Source organism: Pipistrellus hanaki, assembly GCF_964339955.1.
Source record: "Pipistrellus hanaki genome assembly, chromosome: 9".
In the NCBI taxonomy this organism is placed as follows: domain Eukaryota; kingdom Metazoa; phylum Chordata; class Mammalia; order Chiroptera; family Vespertilionidae; genus Pipistrellus; species Pipistrellus hanaki.
The window spans coordinates 42,701,066-42,717,172 of record NC_140511.1 but is presented as its reverse complement, the minus strand read 5'-3'; the positions used below and the strand labels follow the sequence as shown (position 1 = coordinate 42,717,172).

The 16,107-nt window shown below is 43.2% G+C and overlaps 1 long non-coding RNA gene and 1 pseudogene across 2 annotated transcripts; both read right to left on the bottom strand.

The window, feature by feature from the left end:
* Positions 1–809: 809 nt before the first annotated feature.
* On the bottom strand, positions 810–10,584 carry LOC311627289. Its single transcript, XR_014795881.1, has 3 exons — positions 10,436–10,584; positions 1,617–1,702; positions 810–1,026 (listed from the first exon to the last, which is right to left on the bottom strand). It is a non-coding gene; the product is annotated as an uncharacterized lncRNA (long non-coding RNA).
* A 1,159-nt stretch (positions 10,585–11,743) lies between these two features.
* LOC311628260 (large ribosomal subunit protein eL27-like) lies at positions 11,744–12,377 on the bottom strand (annotated as a pseudogene). Its single transcript has 2 exons — positions 12,182–12,377; positions 11,744–11,913 (listed from the first exon to the last, which is right to left on the bottom strand). The product of its transcript is annotated as a large ribosomal subunit protein eL27-like (transcript).
* Between the last annotated feature and the right edge of the window lie 3,730 nt (positions 12,378–16,107).

Here is a 16,107-nt window from a genome sequence, read left to right as displayed (position 1 = left end):
TTGGAAGTAGGAATTAAGAATCTCAGGATGGCCGAGACCCGTTTGGCTCAATGGATATAACCTCGGCTTGGGGACTGGAGGGTCCCGGGTTCGATTCCGGTCAAGGGCATGTACCTTGGTTGCGGGCATATCCCCAGTGGGGGGTGTGCAAGAGGCAGCTGATCGATGACTCTCTCATCAATGTTTCTAACTCTCTATCTGTCTCCCTTCCTCTCTGTACAAAATCAATAAAATATATTAAAAAAAAAAAAAAAAGAATCTCAGGATGACATCAATCCTGGATTGAGGTGGGCCCTTTCTCCAATGAAGGGTGTCTTCATAAGAGAAGGAAGAAGAGGATTTGAGACACCAAGGGGAAGGCCATGTGGGAAGAGAAGAGCAGAAAGTAACCATGTGGCCCAATCCAAAGAGCGTCAGGGACTGCCAGTGGCCTCTCGGAGTGAGGAGACGCAAACACAGGGATTCTCCCTCTGAGCCCCCAGAAGGAACCAGCCCCGCCAATGCCTTCATTCAGATCTCTGGCCTCCACAACCGGGAAAGAACGAGCTTCTGTTGTATGAAGCCACCCAGTTTGTGGCAATTTGTTAAGGTCGCCCCAGGAAACTAACACAGCAATTAAGCTGGAAACCCAAGAAATTAAGTCATTAGCAACTATTTTAAGTCCTCCAAACAGATTCAAAGGAGCCTAATTTCGGAAAATGTTTATCAGTTCCATTTCATTTGTCATCTCTAACAGCAGCTCTGGAAAATTAGTGTTAGCATCCATTGTCTTTAAATCGGTGCCTTTTCTCTTTTTAACACTTACTGCATTCTTAGTTCTTGCCCTGTCTTCTGGGATAGCGCACACTTCCAATCAGTGTGGAGAACTTCAGTGTCAGACAAAGTACGCGGACTCGAGAGGCCAGATCTGGGTTCATACCGCAGCTCAGACATTAGAGGATGCAACATTAGAGAAATGGTTTCTGCTCCCTTTCCTGCCGCGTCCTCAATTGGAAAACATTCGTTATAGGGTTTGGGGCTGGTTCTCTGGAAGTAAAGAGAAGTAGGATATGGTAGACAGAAGTACATTGGTATCTACTAACCATAAAAGGGACTCTCTTTTTCTACATAATACCCCAGATCCTTTGCCAAGGGAAGGATCTCAAATAACGGCCAGAACATAAGCTGGACTTAATTTGATTTAAGTTCAATAAAATAATATGTCATTTCTTACTCCCTAAGTTTGTGGAGTAAGATTCATACTCACTACATAATCAAGAGAAAAAAATGAAACTGACAACAGCTAAATTGTACTCAATGAAATTACTTATTGACTAAAAATTGATGGAAAAATAAAACAAATATTTCAGACAAAATGTAGATTCGAAAAATTTGTCCCAGGAAAAGTGGACTTGATAGGACATAGAAATAACAACCGTAAAAGATAACTTATAATAACAGAAGCTTTAATTATTAAATTTTGATATGGGTTTTTATAATTGGCTGACAATTCAAATCATCATAATAAAATGTATACAGGAGGTTATTTTTCAGATGAAAATAATTATAGCTCCATTTTAAGTGAAAATGGATTAGCTGGAATAGATTTAATAGGCTATATAGAAAATCAAAGTTACTGAACTGACTCGATGGCATTTGTTCTGGGAAATATTTTCTCAGGGCAGTGAAAAGTAATCCATCTGATATAACGCCATCTAAAAATCTGTATTCACAAGACAAAATCATCCTTAGGGTCAAAACAGGAGACCAAATATCCTGAAGCTCCTAGAGAGAAAATAGAAATGGAGGCAGGCCAAATCTTTGCTCATCTACATTTTACCAAGAATATTTCTCTGAATTTTCCATCAATAAAAAATTTCACTGTGTGCAATTTTACTGCCATGGTTTTATTTCGTTGTTGTTGATTATGTAATGATCAGTGCCCATGTAGTGAAGGCCCCTGCCTTGGGGCCTCACTACTTAACATTCTCTTTGTCCATCCATTGCTCCATCTGTCCACTCAGCAGTTATCCACCGAACACTCTGTAGCAGGCCATGGCAGAAGAATCAGGCCAAGCCCCTGTCCTCATGTAATGGCACTTTTACTTCATTTTCCTAATTTACATTTTTTTCTTGTTATTTCACTGGTGAGGCCCTCTAGTACAATCTTGAATAGAAGTGGTGATAATGAGAATGCTATTTTTATATTTTTATTTTTATATTTCACTAGTGAAAATGATGCTTGACAGGGGTGTTTTGTGTTTTTGTGTGTGTGTGTGTGTGTGTGTGTGTGTGTGTGATGCTCTTTTTCAGATAAAGTTTCCTTCTATTTAGTTTGAAAATGATTTTATCATAAATGGATGGTAACTTTTATCAAATGATTTTTCTACATCTCTTGAGATGATCCTATGATTTAAAAAAAAAAAAAATTATTATGGCCAAAACTGGTTTGGCTCAGTGTATAGAGCGTCGGTCTGCGGCCTGGAAGGTCCCTGGTTCAATTCCGGTCAAGGGCATGGACATTGATTAAGGGCACATCCACAGTGTGTGTGTGGAGGGGGTACAGGAGGCAGCCGGTTGATGTTTCTCTCTCAACGATGTTTCTAGCTCTCTATCCCTCTCCCTTCCTCTCTGTAAAAAATCAATAAAATATATTTTTAAAATAAAATAATAAAACATATCAATTTCTTTAATAGAAACAGGACTGCTCAGTTGTCCTATTTCTTTTTGTGTCAGTTTTAGTAGGCTGTTTTTTTCTAAAAATGTGTCCATTTCATCTTTTCATCTGAATTTTCACGTTGGTTGGAATGTAATTATTTATAATATCCTTTACATTATCTTTTTGATGAATTTTGGATCTGTAGGGATGGTTCTCTTCATTTCTGAAGTAACAGTGTATCCCCCTTTTTTTTTTAACTTCATCAGTCTTGCCAGAAGTTTATTAATGTTAGTAGCTTACTTGGTTCTTTCATGTCTTTGTTTTCTATTTCATTAACTTATCCTATTGTTTTTCTTCCTTAACTTTTTATTTATTTAATTTCTGGATGTTTTTTCCTGACTCCTTGAAGTTGGTATTTAGATCATTGAATTTAAGCCATTTTTCCTTTCTAATATATATATCTAAAGCCATAAATTTAACGTTAAGCAGGGCTTTATTTTCATTTAATTAAAATATTTTCCAATGTTTATAATTGGTGTTTTGTTTTGTTTTTTTTACCTGAGAGAGAGGCAGGGAAGGAGAGAAAAGGAAAAACATTGATGTGAGAGAGAAACACACATCACACACCCCACACACCCTGATTGAGATCGACCCTGCAACCTGGGCACATGCCCTGACCAGGAATCAAACCACTACCTTCCTGTGTATAGGACGGCACTCCAACCAACTGAGCCATACCAGCCAGAGCTATAGTATTGTTGTTGTTGTTGTTTAAATCCATGGATTATTTAGTAGTGTATTATTCTATTTCAAAAAAATATAGGATATTTCTAGTTTTATTGTTGTTGTTTTAATTCTAGTATAACCCAATAGTGATTATTGAGATCCCTATATAATTTCAGTTCTTTGAAATTTGGTTAGATTTTCATTAGAATGTCAATAAATATTCCCTATGCACTGTTATACTGATTTGGAAGTTTCCAGATTTTTGTTTTTCCCTACATGACCTTTTTTTAAAAAAAAATATATTTTATTGATTTTTTACAGAGAGGAAGGGAGAGAGATAGAGTGTTAGAAACATCGATGAGAGAGAGTCATCGATCAGCTGCCTCTTGCACACCCCCTACTGGGATGTGCCCGCAACCAAGGTACATACATGCCCTTGACAGGAATCAAACCTGGACCCTTCAGTTTGCAGGCTGACGCTCTATCCACTGAGCCAAACCCGTTTCGGCCCTACATGACCTTTTTGTGTAAACCATGTGTCACAAACTCAAATGCCTACATTTGAAAGGGACAGAGGCAATATAAAATAAAAAGGTTTTAGACTCCTAAACTTAAACAAATAGAAAATAGACTGGAAAAGCTACACAGCTGCAAACGTTGGCTACCTTTCATGAAAAAGGAAGGATGGCTCAGAGGCAGAAGCAATACTCACAGAGAAGTAATCCCAAGTGGGGGCTGGATTATGAAACTGCTCAGTTTCAAAATCAATGTGTGCCCTGTCTGATTTCAGAATTGCTGTGGACCAGTGACTCCATGTGCCTCCCATTTCCTCCCTCTGTGAGTAAGAGGGTTTATCGAGGTTATCCTAGACCTGTGCTACCACGGTATGTGGGGTGGGTCACTCATTTGTAGATGTTCAGATAAACCACAACTATCCTTGATGAGATTACTGAAAGAACTGTACCCAAGGAGGTTCATTTACATCTAAACTTGGCTGAAATAATAAAATTTTGAATCTCAAGTTGGTGCTGTAATGAGATAAGACTTTTGAGGGACTTTGAGATGGAGGAAGGTATTTTGCCTTGGGGACAAGAAGCAGATTATGTGGGGGGGGGATGTTAAAATATGTACACAGATAATAATTTAATTAAATAAATAAAATAAAATAAAAAAGAAGCAGATTATGGCCCTGACTGGGTTCGGCTCAGTGGATAGAGCGTCGGTCTGCGGACTGAAGGGTCCCAGGTTCGATTCCTGTCAAGGGCATGTACCTTGGTTGCAGGCACATTCCCAGTAGGATGTGTGCAGGAGGCAGCTGGTCAATATTTCTCTCTCATTGATGTTTCTAGCTCTGTCCCTCTCCCTTCCTCTCTGTAAAAAAAAACAAAAAAAAAATATTTTAAAAAAGAAACAGATTATGTTAGCCAGCCTTCAAGATGTCCCCCAATAATTTCTACCTCCTGATAGTCACACCCCTGGCAGAGCATGACTTCTGAAATCAGGTAAGAAAAAGCTTGTGGCTTCAGCCTTGCTCTTTCTTGGATCACTTGTTTCGGTGGACGCCAGCTTCCATGTCATGAGAACAAGTTCACACCATGAGGAACTGAGACCTCCTGCCAACAGCCACGCTTCCTGTCAAGTCCTGCAGACGACTGCAGGTCTGGCTGACGTCTTGACAGCAACCTAATGAGAAACTTAATCCAGAATTCTTAGTATACCACTTCCAAATACTTAACCACTGAAAACATGTGAGACGATGTCTACTGTTTTAGGCCACTAAATTTTGGGATAACTTTTTCTGCAGAAATAGATCATTTATACTCCCATTTGAACTGCTTACACTTGAACTGTTAAAGAAGATTTTTTTTAAAAAAAAGAAGATCTATTTAGGTCATGTGAGATTATCATAGCAACTGAACTTATATCCTCAGTAATACAAAGCTGTTCCTCTTTCCTCTAAGACTTAGACATTTGTGTGGGGGTGTTTTTTTTTGTGTTTTTTTTTTTTGTGGTGTTTTGTTTTGTTTTGTTTTGTTTTGTTTTGTTTTGTTTTTGTTAATCCTCACCTGAGAATTTTTTTTTTCTTCCCCAATTGATTTTCAGAGAGAGTGGAAGGGAGGGAGGGGTAAAGAGAAAAAGAGAGAGAAAGACAAACATTGATATGAGAGAGTCACATCTACTGGTTGCCTCCCACACATGCCCCAACTGATGGCAGAGAGCAAACTGGAACCCTTTGGTGCAGCGGGGGTGGGGGGGACTGATGCTCTAACCACTGAGAAACACTGCCATGACAGCTGAGACATTTATTGAGCACCACAGCATGCCCCGCCCCTTCACCTGGCTATCTCCTGCCCATTCTCTGGGACTTACCTCTGCTATCTCCGTCTCTGAGAGGCCTCCTGTTCCTACAGACAGAGAGCCCTCTCGTGTTCCTCTGCAGCAGCACTGGTTACTATGAGCAATAACAGACTGTGTCCACGTCCGCCTTCTGGAGCCGGTGATGAGCTCCTTGAAGGCAGGACCCCAGCACAGAGCCAGGCACGGGATGAGTAGGGAGAGTCAGTGAGTGTTTACGGAATGTTGGATTAGTTAGTAAATGCTAGCCAGGGTCTTAGTGACTTTGGAGGGTCTCTGTGAAAGAAACTCCTGTACCCATGAAGTCCTCAGGGACCTTTGAGGAGGACTCAAAGGATCTTTACAGAACTCCTTTGTTGGGCCCACAATGAATTTAGAGGACAGAAAACTCTCAGGGAGACTTTCATGATAGATTCAGAGATTTGTAAGCAACAAAAACATAACAGAAAATTCTGGCTGATTTAAGAAGAGGAATTTAATAAAAGATTATGGGAATAGGGTCAATTGGGAAAAAGGAGACACATGTAAAACTTTAGACAATACATTTTTTTAAAAGGCAGGGGGAAATGATGATTAAAAAAGAGAATATGTGAATAAGCACATGAAAAGATGTTCAACATCATTAGAAATCAGAGATATACAAATCAAAACCACAATGAGATACCACTTCAAACTCACTAGGGTGGCTAATAATTTAAAAAACAACAACAACAACAACAGACAATAATAAGTGTTGAAAAGGATGCGGAGAAATTGGAATTTTACATTCCACTGTTGGTAGGGATGTTAAAGGGTGTAGGTGCTCTGGAAAACAGTTTGTCAGGTCCTCAGAAAGTTAAATGTAGAGTTAGCTTTCCACTACTAGGTATATACCTAAGAGAAATAAAACATATGTACACACAAAAATATGTACATAAATGCTCACAATGCCACTATTCATACCAGCCAGAGTGGAAACAACTCAAATGTCCATCAACTAATGATTGAATAAACAAAATGTGGTGCATCCAATTCTATGAACTTTTTAAAATAAAGATATCTCTTTTCAAATTTTTTTTATTGATTGATTTGAGAGAGACAGAGAGAAAGGGGAAAGAGAGACAGAGAAAATAGAAACATCCATTTGTTGTTCCAGCCACTTACTAGTATACACTTACTAGAGGCCAGGTGCATGAATTCGTGCACAGGTGGGTCCCTAAGCCTGGCTGGTGATCGGGGCCAATCAGAGCCCTCTCACCCAGTCCTGATCGGGGGTCAATCAGGGCCGGCCAGCCAGGGGAAGGGACCACGAGAGGTTGGCCAGCCATGGGAGGTTGGCTGTGGGATCACACTGACCACCAGGGGGCAGCTCCTGCTTTGAATGTCTGTCCCCTGGTGGTCAATTTGCATCATAGCTACCATCTGGTTGTCTGGTCGCCTAGTCATAATTGTCACTTAGGATTTTATATATATAGATTGATTGTCCTGACAGGGAATTGAACCCACAACCTTGGCATATCAGACAGATGACGCTTTAAACTGAGCTACCCAGCCAGCGCCATACTATGGAATGTTATTTGGAATAAAATGAAATGAAGTATTGATACAATATGCTACAACATAGATGAATCTTAAAACTTTATGCTATTTGAGAGAAGCTAGTCAGAAAAGACTACATATTATTATTATTTTTTAAAAATATTAATATATTTTATTGATTTTTTTTATAGAGAGGAAGGGAGAGGGAGAAACACCAATCAGCTGCCTCTTGCACACCCCCTACTGGGGATGTGCCCAAAACCAAGGTACATGCCCTTGACCGGAATGGAACTTGGGACCCTTCAGTCCTCAGGCCGACGCTCTATCCACTGAGCCAAACAGTTTAGGGCAAAGACTATATATTATATAATTACACTTATATGAAATATCCATAGGTAAATCCATAAATGAACAATAGATTAGTGGTTGCCTAGGGATGAGAGGGTGTTGAGAGTTGAATTATATCCCCCCAAAAAAGATATGTTGAAGTCCTAACCTCCTACCTGTAAATATGACCTTATAAGCATTCTTGCAGGTATAATTACTATATAAATACATGATGCACCTACAAGCCAAGGAACACCAAGAATTGCCGGCAATTTGAGTGGCTCAGAGAAAAGCACAGAACAAGTTCTCCTGCAGAGCCTAGAGAGAGCATGGTCCTGCCAGCACCTTGATTTTGGCTGACTCCTAGTCTCCACAACTGAGAGAGAATAAATTTCTGTTGCTTTAAGCCACCCAGGTTGTAGTACTTGGTTACAGCAGCCCTAGCAAACTAATACAGGGGCCGACACCGGTTTGGCTCAGTGGATAGAGCATCGGCCTGCGGACCAAAAGGTCCCAGGTTCAATTCTGGTCAGGGGCATGTACCTTGGTTGTGGGCACATCCCCAGAAGGGGGTGTGCAGAAGGCAGCTGGTCGATGATTCTCTCTCATTGATGTTTCTAACTCTCCCTCTCTCTTCCTCTCTGTAAAAAAATTAATAATAATAATAATATATATATATATATATATATATATATATATATATATATATATTTTTTAAAAAGCACTTAAAAAAAAAAACTAATACAGGGGACTAGGGAGAAGCGGGAATGACTGGTAAAGGCTATGAGCTTGTTTCCTGGGGTGATGAAGATGTTCTAAAGCTGATTGTGATGACGGCTGTGCACTCTGTGAACATACTCAAAACTACTGAATCTCAATAAACCTGCTATAATTTTTTTAAAAAAAAAATACTATAGTCAGTAACATCACCTTAAATTTTATAAATCTGGTCTGGGGAGGACCCACCATTGCTTTCTCAAACACTTGGCCTCTTCATACTTTTAAAAATTATGAAATGATGCAGGTGCCCCTTTTTTAAAATATCAACCTGATATATAATTGACCATCAATAACTGCACTCATTTAAAGCCTATAGTTTGGTGAGTTCTAACAAGCATATCCCTCCGAGGTAGCCACCTTCACAGTCAAGATACAAAATATCTCCATCACCCGAAAGAGTTTCCCTGTGTCCGCTTACAGGGACGCCCCCTCCGACTTCAGCCCCAGGCAAGTGCTGATCCTGCATCCACTTCCTGAGCCTGGCTCTCCAACCCTCCCGTCAATTCTGTGCACCACCCAACACCTTTCCAATAAAGTCCCTTCCCCTAAGTGAGCCGGGATTGGTGTCTGTGTTCACAGCCAAGCATCCCGATAAAACAGGGAGAGAGCAGGCCAGGAGGAGGCGGGAGAAAAGTACCTCCGAGAAACATGCTTCCTCTGAATCCACGTACACAAAGTTCCAAGACAGAAGAACACAGCTGATGTGTTACTTAGGGATACGCTCCTATCGCTCCTATTGGGTAAAACCATGGAGAAAACCAAAGGCCTGTCTGTGATAGTCTGGACTATGTTTAGCAAATATCCACCGTACCTCCCTCCACGCTGAAGGGACTGCACCTCCTGCCCCGTCGAGGCTGGTATGGCCAGATGACTTGGTTTGGCCGGAGGGGTGTTAGCAGACATGGCAGGTGCCACACCGTGAACGTGCTGGTGCTGTTCGACGTGGCTGTCAGACGTCACTGAGCTTCTGCCCCAGACGCTGATCCGAGCAGGACGAGAGACACGGGGAGCAGACCTGGGTCCGGTCTGCCGCCTGGAGCCAGCCCAGCCAACCCACCCGCCCAGCCCAGCCTCGGTGAGGGCAAAGCAGTTCGCCTACGGACCCTGAGCATGAGATACGTGTTCGCTGAGTTTTGAGGCAAGACATGGCATTTTTACAGCAACAGCTGATTAATACGGTAAGCAGTCGCAAATTCAGGAAGGGAAGGGAGTGGGTGTGATCAGGGTCTCAAAGAATTAGGAATGCTTTCTTTTTCGAGCTGAAAGGTGGTTCACAAGTGTCCGTTTCATCATTATTTCTTAAACTACATGCATCCATCATACACACACTGTTATTTCTGGGGTTATTTTTCAAAGTTAAAGAAAAAAAAGAGTGAGGAAGAGTTTGGGGCTTTGGCCTACCACAAACTCTTCTGTGCTAGAGAGTGATGGGCAGCTGTAAAGGCCCGGTGCAGAAGGAGGACAGAGGGGGGGGGGGGAGAATGAGTGCAGAGCAGGGATGGATAACTCAAGTGCAAAATAGTTGGATCTGGGTGGCAGAACATTAGGAGATTTTTAGTTTCTTCTTTATCCTTCTCTGGATTTCCCACATTTTTTGCGATGAACATATATGACTTTTGTAATCAAAGAAGAGAACAAAACATGTAATGGCAGATACAAGTGGTCACTTCTCAGCAGGCCTCTCTCTTCCCTGTGGATAGGACGAATCGTGGCTTTGTCTGGAAGGTTGTCTGGAAGGAGCCAGGAAGGTCGTTCGGCTGTCTGGTCTAATTAGCATATTACGCTTTTATTATCATAGATTTTATATTTGCACTGCTGAGTGGGGCTAGTGGTGTGTGTCTCATAGCCTCTTTGCATGACAAAGCATTAAGCAAAGAGGAAACCTCAGGATAGTGGCAGGAGGGTAGATATAAACTAGAATTGACCAATGTCAATATTTACTGATGGCTACTGGCTCCATCCTCTCAACCAGACTTGCTCCTCAAGCCGCATGCAGGGGAAGGCCCAGGTGTGAGAGGTTCCGGGAGGCAATGCCTGCAGCTCCCACAGCCCCCGCCCCAGCGGACCCACTTTCCACGGCCCTTCACTCACCAGGTCTCATCTCCCCCAAAGAGTGAGCGTTTACATGCGTCACATCATTTCTTTGTTGAAGACTCTCCACCGCTTTCCGCCTCACTCCGATGCGTTCCCTCCTGTCTTCCTCTCTGTGCCTGTCACCCGAGTAGAAGGGAGAAACTCCGAAGAAGCAAAGCCGCGGGGTTTCTGCTGCGTGGGCACACCCAGGCCCTGCCAGACACTGTGTTCTGAGAATGCCGAAGCCGCAGTCTCCTGCCGCGGGCGGTTCTCCAGGAGGGAACCAGCAGCGCCGCCCACTCCCAGGCCAACCCTCCTCGGCCCCACGAAGCACAGGCTGCTGGGAACGATAGGTGCTACCCACGCCAGGACTGTCAGTGCCAGCTCACAACTGAATCCTATTTACCTACAGTTAAGCATTGGAAAGCCCTGTACTGACCTGGGCACGCAGTTTGGGTGCAGCAACCAAATGTAGCCACTAAGGGGCAGTCATGTGTTTTCTCAACTGAGGGATTTGGCTTCAACCAGGAACAACAGCTGGAGATGTTTGATCAGAAGCAGAAAGGCCGGCGGGAGATCGGCAGGTGCTGTGGGAAGGCAAATAACTTTATGTGCTTTTAAAAGGATATTTTTAAATACTTGTCCAACGATGTTTAGTGGGATGAAAAGAAACCATTTTTTACAAATTTAATGTCTTAATTGAGATATAATGACATAATATTGTTTTTAGGACCTAGATGGTTTGGCTCAGTGGATAGAGCTGTCAGCCTGTAGACCAAAGGGTCCCCAGTAAAGGGCACATACTTGTTTGCAAGCTCGTGCAGGAGGCAACCAATTGCTGTTTCTCTCACATCTATATTTCTGTCTTTCTCTCTTCCACTTCCCTAAAAATCAATGGAAAAAATATCCTCAGCTGAGGATTAAAAGAATAATAATATTGATAATATTGCATTTAGTTTTAGATGTACAACATAATGGGTTTTAAAAAAAGAAACATTTTTAAAAAATATATTTTTATTAATTTCAGAAAGGAAGGAAAAGGGAGAGATAGAAATATCAATGATGAGAGAGAATCATTGATTGACTGCCGGGCATGTGCCCTTGACCTTTAAGTCCACAGACCAATGCTCTATCCACTGAGACAGAACAGCTAAGGCTCCCATGGGATTTCTTATTTAGTCTTCAAGAAATATTTTATACATATTTAAACAAATATATATGTTCAAGTATGTATAATATATCCCCCACTTAAGTTAGAAACCTGAGAGCCTTTTCTAAATTTTTGCTTCATTTTTTGGATTTCTAATGACTGAAACAAAAAAAGTTCTAAAACTGCAGCTTCTGGGAAAAACTTGACAGTTTTATACCTCTCTTTGAACTTGACCTTGGCCTCTTTGCATTTCAGAGCAGGGTCCCTAAAGACCTCTTTGTTTTGTCAAGGGGATATACACAGAGTACCTTGTGGGCATAAGATGATTGTAGTTATAAACTTTCACAAAAGGCCGAAACCGGTTTGGCTCAGTGGATAGAGCGTCAGTCTGCGGACTGAAGGGTCCCAGGTTCGATTCCGGTCAAGGGCATGCACATTGGTTGCGGGCGCATCCCCAGTAGGGGGTGTGCAGGAGGCAGCTGGTCGGTGTTTCTCTCTCATCGAAGTTTCTAGCTCTCTATCCCTCTCCCTTCCTCTGTGGAAAATCAATAATATATATATATATATATATATATATATATATATATATATATATTTAAAAAAAAAACTTTCACAAAGGACTTGATCTTTGACCTCTTGGCAATTTGACCTTTTCTTCTTGCCCATGGCACCTGTCACTTTGTGGGGATAGTGGTCAATTCCAGACACCAGAATATGGCTGTAGGGTGGTCTGAGGTACCATCATCCATGTTCTTCACTATGACTGGCTAGGTCCAGCACCACCTTCCCGGGTTTCATAAACTTGCCCATTTCAACATCAGCCACTTGGGCCTAGGGCAGAAAGACTAAATTTTCTCATTCCCTCAGTATCTACACTAAGGCCATCAGGAAATTAGTAAAATCTCCAAAATGCATGCAAAATCCATCCACTTCTCACCATTTCTATTGCCACCTCCCTCTTCCCATCACTTCCATCTCCTGCCTTAGTCTCCCTTCTCCACTCCTGTCCCATATGAAGCCAGTCTTCACCCAATAGGCAGTGTGAGCTTTCAGAGATAGAAATCACATCATGTCATTTCTTTGTCCAAAGCTCTCCAGGGGCTTCCATCGTACAAGTATATGTTTGCTCCTATCTTCCTCTCTGCAGTCTCATCCCAACCTCCCCTCCTTTGTTCACTAAGGTCCAGCTTCTTTGTTCTCAATTAAACTCCATTCTCCCCTGCCCCAGGGCCTTTACACCAGCTGTTTCTTCAGCCTGTGGTGCTGCTCCTCCTCTTGGGATTTGGCTCCTTTTCCTCTTTCATGTCATAGCTCAAATATGACCTTCACCAGGACTTCCATGATGAGCACTCTCCTGCCATCTATACCGTCATTTCTATTCTGTTCACTTCCTTTGGTATTTTTTTTAAATCATATTATTATGCTTATGTTACTAGTTTTCATGTATTTATCCTTCCTCCTCTTTCCAGAATGTAAGGACTTTGTCTTTTCATTAATGTATCTTCTGGATGGAGTACAATGTCTGCTCCATAATAGGGGCTCAATAAATATGTATGAACTGAACAAAGGAGATTAAAGAAGTCGTAGACATGACATTGAACCCTGTGATATAATAGAGGGAAGCCCTCGATTATGGGAGACTGGAAGAAGCTCAAGGCTCAGTCTGGGGGTTCAGGGAGGGCCTCCTGGGGTGTGGCCTCTGAGCTGTGTTCAGACAGATGGTATCTGAGGATGTTGGTCTGTGGGCAGTGGGGATGCCAGGAAGCCCAGGAAACTAGGGTCACTTTAACAACTGGGAGCAGATGCCATCGCACTTATGAACACCACTTCCATGAAAAGGTCTGGAATGCACAGACCCATATAACTCATGAGATCTGTAAACCTGAGTGGGAAAAACCTACATCTTTATATTCATTAACCCTTAATGGAACTTAGTATTTCCTTCAACTCTGAGTGAAGGCAACCACACTGCAGTAGTAGTAATTGTGGCTCTATTACTAACAGAAATAAAATATTTTCATACCACTTTATAAGTTGCACTAGGTATCTTTTTTCTTTTTTAATACATTTTATCGATTTTTTACAGAGAGAAAGAGAGAGGGACAGAGAGTCAGAAACATTGATGAGGGAGAGTCATTGATCAGCTGCCTCTTGCACACCCCCCACTGGGGATGGGCCCTCGGCCAAGGTACATGCCCTTGACCAGAATCGAACCCGGGACCTTTCAGTCCGCAGGCTGACGCTCTATCCACTGAGCCAAACCGGTTTTGGCTGTAGGTATCTTTTTTCTATTCATTCGTTTAATGAATATTTACTCAGCTCCTGCCATGTGTCAGACATTCTAGACAATATGCACACAGTGGTAAGTAGACATTCTGACCTATTCCTTCGCTTTACCATCTGTGTGTCCTTATGCAAGCCATTCTGGGCCTCCATGTTTCCTAGTTCAAACTGTGAGACTGGAATAGCTATCACCAACGTTATTCCTAGGACTGCAAAATAATTACTTTAATTCTAACAGTCAGCTTGTCCAATGGGAACCCTCAAAGCAATCAAAATAATCCTCAGGCCAGCTCTACAGAAAACAGGGGGAAATTTAACTACTGAAGGTGATAGTCAGAGCCTAGTTCCAGTTTCAAAGATCTTCCTTTTCTAGCCAATCAGACCTGAACTTCTCTCAATCTGTCTCCCAAATTCCTCTCCGGAGTGCCTACCACCCCAGGTTTATTCATCCTATATAATAAAAGGCTAATATGCAAATTGACCAAACAGTGGAACAACCAGTCGCTATGACACACACTGACCACCAGGGGGCAGACACTTGATACAGGAGCTGCCCCCTGTGGTCAGTTCACTCCTGCAGGGGGAGTGCCACTCAGCCAGAAGCCCTGAGCTGGCAAGCACAGCAACGGTGGCGTGAGCCTCTCAGCTCCACAGCAGCGCTAAGGATGTCTGACTGCCAGCCAGCCGGGGGAGCGGGTCTAACCCAGCATCTGGACATCCGCCGAGGGCTCCCAGACTGTGAGAGGGCACAGGCCAGGCTGAGAGACCCCTGCAAGTGCACAAATTTCTTGCACTGGGCCTCTAGTTGAAGGATAAGAACCCTATCTACTCCATTTTCTGTGACCCTAGTACTTTCAAAGATCATTGCCCAGATCTGTGAACTTCACAGATACATTTAATTACAGTCATTTCTTTTCTGAAGAGAAAGCGAAGTCCTGGAACTTAGTTCCACTCGAACTGCAACTCTGTGGCCATTAGTTAAGTGAGAACCCATCTCTCCATTAATTACACATTGCTAATATTTTCATTCAGTCATAGTAATGATGTTTGTTTAGCACTGTAATCTGCTAAAGATTATAATCTATGTCCCGTGTAATAAGCACGTTTCCCTCATTAGTAAAAGCTGACAGTCACATGCAATAATCTGAAACAAAACAAAAGTAGATTTCTGAGTAGGATATGATTTTCTGAACCCTCCAGACATCCATGGCAGGCACTCCAATTACAAAAACTATTTAAAAATCTGATTTCTACTTGTCATTACTCCCCCTCTTTTTATTTTTTTATTTTTTTATTTTATTGATTTTGTACAGAGAGGAAGGGAGAGAGATAGAGAGCCAGAAACATCGATGAGAGAGAATCATCGATCAGCTGCCTCTTGCACACCCCCTACTGGGGATATGCCCACAACCAAGGTACATGCCCTTGACCGGAATCGAACCCGGGACCTTTCAGTCTCCAAGCCGACGCTCTATCCATTGAGCCAAACCGGCCTCAGCCATTACTCCCCCTTTAAAAAAAAAATAAAATATATATATCTGTTGCATTGTCTGCAAGAGAAAGTCTAAAGTCTTCAGTTTGGAATTTAAGGCTCTTCACTTTCTAGAGGCTCCACATGCGCTTGGTCTCCCCTGCCCCCTCACCCACTCCCACCCCGGTCCTTCCCCCTTCCCTGGGCCGTCATCACCGAGGAAGGAGAAAGAGAAGCCGGGAGCGATACAAACCCTTGCGTCGAGGGCTGATCCCAGCGAGGGAGCTGCTCCGCTGCTCCGAAACCCCGACCCAGAGCAGGTCCTCTACGAATGGTTTAGCACCAGGTTCCCCACCAACGTGCGCTGCCGCACCCCGTTTCCCAGGACGAAGGGCTCTCAGGCAGCCTGGGGGTGCAGGGGGTGCACCGGCCGGCCAGCGGGGGGCCGCTATCCGAGGCCAGCCGGGGCGCAGCGTGTGGCTCCGCCTGGCGGGATTCTGACTTAGCGGCGTTCAGTCCTAATCCCACACATGGCAGCTGCGCCCATCGGCCCCTCAGCCAAGCACACACCCCGAATGTCTGAACCTGCGGCTCCTCTGGGCCGAGCAGGATCACCATGGCAACAACACATCCTCAGAAGGGTAAAACTAACCCACGGTCTACACCCAGCTCACGTTCCCTGTCAGTGGGTGAGCGATCCAGCGCCCGGTGAGCTCTGCTCCGCAATGACAGGCAGAGCCCACGGCGACGGGCCACACAGCCGCACGGGTGCGAGCGCTTGGCCGC